This window comes from Nicotiana tabacum, chromosome 2 (assembly GCF_000715075.1).
Source record: "Nicotiana tabacum cultivar K326 chromosome 2, ASM71507v2, whole genome shotgun sequence".
In the NCBI taxonomy this organism is placed as follows: domain Eukaryota; kingdom Viridiplantae; phylum Streptophyta; class Magnoliopsida; order Solanales; family Solanaceae; genus Nicotiana; species Nicotiana tabacum.
The window spans coordinates 119,640,681-119,645,359 of record NC_134081.1 but is presented as its reverse complement, the minus strand read 5'-3'; the positions used below and the strand labels follow the sequence as shown (position 1 = coordinate 119,645,359).

At 35.5% G+C, this 4,679-nt stretch overlaps 1 non-coding gene across 1 annotated transcript; it reads right to left on the bottom strand.

Moving 5' to 3' along the window:
• Positions 1-3,335: 3,335 nt before the first annotated feature.
• On the bottom strand, positions 3,336-3,442 carry LOC142173920 (small nucleolar RNA R71). The gene has a single exon (XR_012703285.1). It is a non-coding gene; the product is annotated as a small nucleolar RNA R71 (small nucleolar RNA).
• Between the last annotated feature and the right edge of the window lie 1,237 nt (positions 3,443-4,679).

Genomic DNA, 4,679 nt, shown 5'->3' with positions numbered 1-4,679 from the left:
ATAGACTTGTGGTTGAATGAGCTTTTGGATTTTGTAACTTTTATCGGGTTCCGAGATATGGGCCCCACGGGCGATTTTTGACCTAAATTTTGGATTTTTATGGGAAATTAGTATTTTCTTATGGAATTAATTTCAATAAAATTTATTGACTGAAACGAATTAATTGTGACTAGATTCGAGGCTTTCGGAGACCAATTCTCGTGGCAGGGGCATAGCAGAATAAAGAATTACGTGGTTTGAGGTAAGTAACAGTTTTAAATCTGGTCCTGAGGGTATGAAACCCCGGATTTTGGTATCATGTGATTACTTTGGAGGTGACGCACATGCTAGGTAACGGGCGTGTGGACGTGCACCGAGGGGATTGTGACTTGGTCCGTCCCGTGAAAACTGTAAAGTTGAATAATTTATTGTTAGCTATATGCTCTCTATATATTATGGAAATTTGATTGTAAGTCATGTTAGAAACCATGTTTAGGCTATATATTGGTACTGTTGGGACCCACAGAGGTCATGTATATGTTGAATTATCTGCTTAATTGTTATTTTGTACTCAGCCATATTTTACTTGTTTATTTTTTCTCAGTCTCTATTGTTCATTATTGATGCATCATATCATTATTGTTTGGGCTGATTTCATGATTATTGAGGGCCCGAGAGACTGGAGAGATTTGTGACTGAGTGAGGCCGAGGGCCTGATTGTGAGATATTATATTATAGCACATGAGTTGTCCGTGCAGCACGTGAGTTGGTCGTGAGGATCCAGATATTAATACTATGGCACGTGAGTTGGCCGTGCAGATTATAGCGCTTGGGCTGTAGGAGACCCTCCGGAGTCTGTACACCCCCAATGAGCGCGAGTACCCATTAAGTATGAGTGCTGAGGGCTGAGGGCTGAGAGCCGAGTGGTTGAGCTGTTATGACGAGTGGAGTATCTGTTGCCTGAGAGGCTATACTTGCTTTTCATTTGTTGTTGTACTTAGTTGCTATCTGTCATTATTGTGAAATTCTCTAAAAGATTTTATATCCGGATTACATGAACTTGAACTATATAAAATTGATTTGACTTAAACTGCCAGTTTTGAAAGCATGTCTATTCTTTGCTGGAATTACTGGAAATGAACTGTAACTGTGTAGCTCGTCATTATCTTCAGTTCCTTATTTATTATTGTTACTTGCTGAGTTGGTTGTACTCATACTACACCCTGCACTTCGTGTGCAGATCCAGGTGTTTTCGGACATAACGGGTGTTGATTCTCTCGCACACTTGATTTTCTAGAGATTCAGAGGTAGCTGTCGTGTTTCACAGACCTTGTCTGTCTTTTCCTATCTCCTTGTTACTGTATTTGGCCTCAGATTATCATAGACCATATTTTTCAGACATGTATTCATATTAGAATCTCATGTACTAAGTGACACCACATTTTGGGAAGTGTTCGTATCAGTATTTGTGGGATTTTATACTGTATTTAAATATTGCATTTTCAAACTTAAAGAGAAATTGTGATTTATGAAGATTATCGGCTTGCCTAATATTGAGATAGGCGTCATCACGATAGGTTGGAATTTTGGGTCGTGACAAAAAGATAAACTAATTAGCGTCGCGACGACAACTATTACTGTCGCAACAGAGGATTAGTTTGCCTGCAATTTTCTCCTATAAATAGGGCCTATCTATGTAATGCAAAGGCACGCCAGAATAGTAGAAAATAGTCCATCTCTTAATTGGATTCTCTAGCTTAGATTTTGGCAGTTAATATTTCTTTCTCTTTTAGGAAGTATTCTGTTTCTTTATCTTCTTAGTAGTACTTTTATCTACTCCATAATGGAGTAAACTACTCCAGTTGGGATACTTGGAAAAGCTTGCTAAGTTATTATAATATATATTCAGTTCTATATGCTCTTGTCCGAGAAGCTGTCCAAATCTCCATCTTTTAGTACCAAAGTAATAAGGTGTTGATTATTTAATATTGTCTAATCTAACTATTCTATTTTATAACTACCGTTGTGCTAATTTTGTATTCGGAAGAAGCAAAATATGTTGCAGCGAATAGTTATAAATAAAATAGTCATTGGACAAATTAATATAATCACAGCTACTTACAAGTGTCTTTAGTCTTACTTATTTCAATCTTTATCCGGAAAAGAAAGTGATTTGATTGAGTCTATTGATCTAATGAGAACTAATCGAAAGAGCTTTTTGTTATTATTGGTACAACTTAGGCAAGCAAATATTTCTATTCTTATCATCACTAATGATAAAATATTTAATTACACTAATCAGAAGAGGTGGTTTTAAATAGTTACTTTAAAGTGAAAAAAATATAATTGTGCTAGGAATAAGTAATTATTCTTTCGAGAAATAAGTATTAGAATTTGAATCATATTATATTAATCTTATCAAGTGGTTTCAAAGATTCCCAATGCTTTCTTATTATTTCTACTCAATTAGTTCTTTGCCTTTAAAAATCATTAAACTTTCACTCACTCATAAATTCGATTCTCCTGAATAGTAATGAAGATAATCTAAATCTGTAGCATAGATGTTCCAATCTTTGTGGGACGATATCTTAAACTGTATTATAATTTGACAAAACACGAGCAAGAATTCCTATGCACATTGACCTCGTCAAATTTTTGGCGTCGTTGCCTGGGATTGGCAAGTATCTACTTCAGATTAATTATCCTCTTACTAATTTGGGAAACCATTTTTTTATTATTATTTTATTTTCTTTCTTATTCTCAGGATTTTCAGCTAGTTTATGACCCGCTCTTGTTCTATAGAGTTGTTTGAATATGATCCTGAAATTGAAAGATCTTTACGATTGCGCAGGAAAGGACAAACTTCAACTTCTCATACCACAACTAGAAAAGACATGGAACAAGAAGAAGGACTTCTCAACAATCCACCACCAATAATTCTACCAATTCCAGAAGACCAATTTGATGAAATAGCACCATGTCCAGCTAATATGATTCTCATGGATTATGCTAGACCTGATCAATTTAATTGTGAATCAAGTGTTAGAAGGCCTCCTGTGGCAGCTAAAAACTTTGAAATCAGGACTGGTTTGATCCAAAAAATTCAACAGTCTTGTCGGTTCATTGGAGATCCCAGTGAAGACTCATATAATCATTTGATTGATTTTCTTGAGCTTGTTGAAACAGCTAAGTATAATGGAGTATCACCAGATGCAATTAGGCTAAGGCTTTTTCCTTTTACTCTGAAAGGTGAAGCTAAAGCTTGGTTACGTAGCTTGCCTAGAGGATCCATCACAACATGGGATCAGATGACTCAAAAATTTCTAAATAAAAATTTTTCTCCTGCTAAAACAACAAAAATGAGACAAGATATTAATATTTTTTTGCAAATTGACACTGAATCAGTTTATCAGGCTTGGGAAATATTAAAAGGTTTATTGAAAAAATGTCCTCATCATGAAATTCCCGATCATATGCTTTTATATATTTTTTATCACGGGTTAAAACCCTCATCAAGAAATGTTATAGATGCAGCTGTCGGAGGTTCCATAATGGGAAAAACTACCGATGAAGCTTTACAATTGTTAAATGAAATTTCTGAAAATGCAGTGCAGTGGCCATCTGATCATGTTACTATAAAAAAAAGGCAGCAACTGTGAACCAGGTAGATGCTCTGAACACCTTAACTCAACAAATTGCTTCCTTAGCAAAAACGTTTGAAACCGTTAAGGTAAATCCACAACAATCTGAAGGTTGTGACATATGTGGTGAGAATCATCTCAATCATGAATGTCAAGCCACAAATCAAAATGATGAACATGTAAACTTAATTGGATACAATGCTTACCCCTATGGAAGTCCCATGGTTCAAAAACATCCGTGATTCCAATGGAGTAACCCCAATGGTGCTGAAAACTCACAGTTTTTAAAACAACAGGTACAAAGACCACCAGGATTTCAGAATCAGAATAGGCTGCAACAAAAATTCAGACCTTATCAGCCTAAGCCACAACAATCTCATGCACGTAGCCTTGAAGATTTGATGTACGAATACATAAAAGCTATGGATGAGAAAATGGAGAGTCATAATTCATCGTTGAAAAATCTGAAAATTCAGGTAAGTCAATTGGCAACTCTTTTGTCAGGAAAAATTCAAGGACCATTGCCAGGCAACACTGAGAAAAATTCGAAGGAACATCTCAAAACCATCGCGTTACGATTAGGAAAGAATTTGGATGACCCATATCCAAATCGACAAGGCAAGGTACAGGAAGAAAAACAGGAAAAATATGACCCCCACCGAGGTAACATCTGAGAAGCTAGAAGAAAAAAAGAAAAAAAGAAAAGAAAGAACAATTTCACAAGAAAATCCTCCCTTGGAGGACATTCCTTTTCCCCAAAAAATAAAAAGAGAAAATCTTGATAAACAATTTTCTAAATTTCTTGAAATTTTGAAACAGCTTTACATAAATATTCCATTCACTGATGCTTTAATGCAAATGCCCTCCTATGCCAAGTTTTAGAAAGATATTTTGTCAAGTAAAAGAAAATTAGAAGGAATCTCTGTAGTTAAGCTTACAGAAAAATGCAGCGCTATTCTTCCAAATAAGTTTTCACAAAAACTTGGTGACCCAGGTAGCTTTACAATTCCTTGTACTCTTGGAGGTGTTCATTTTGACAAAGCATTGTGTGATTTTGGC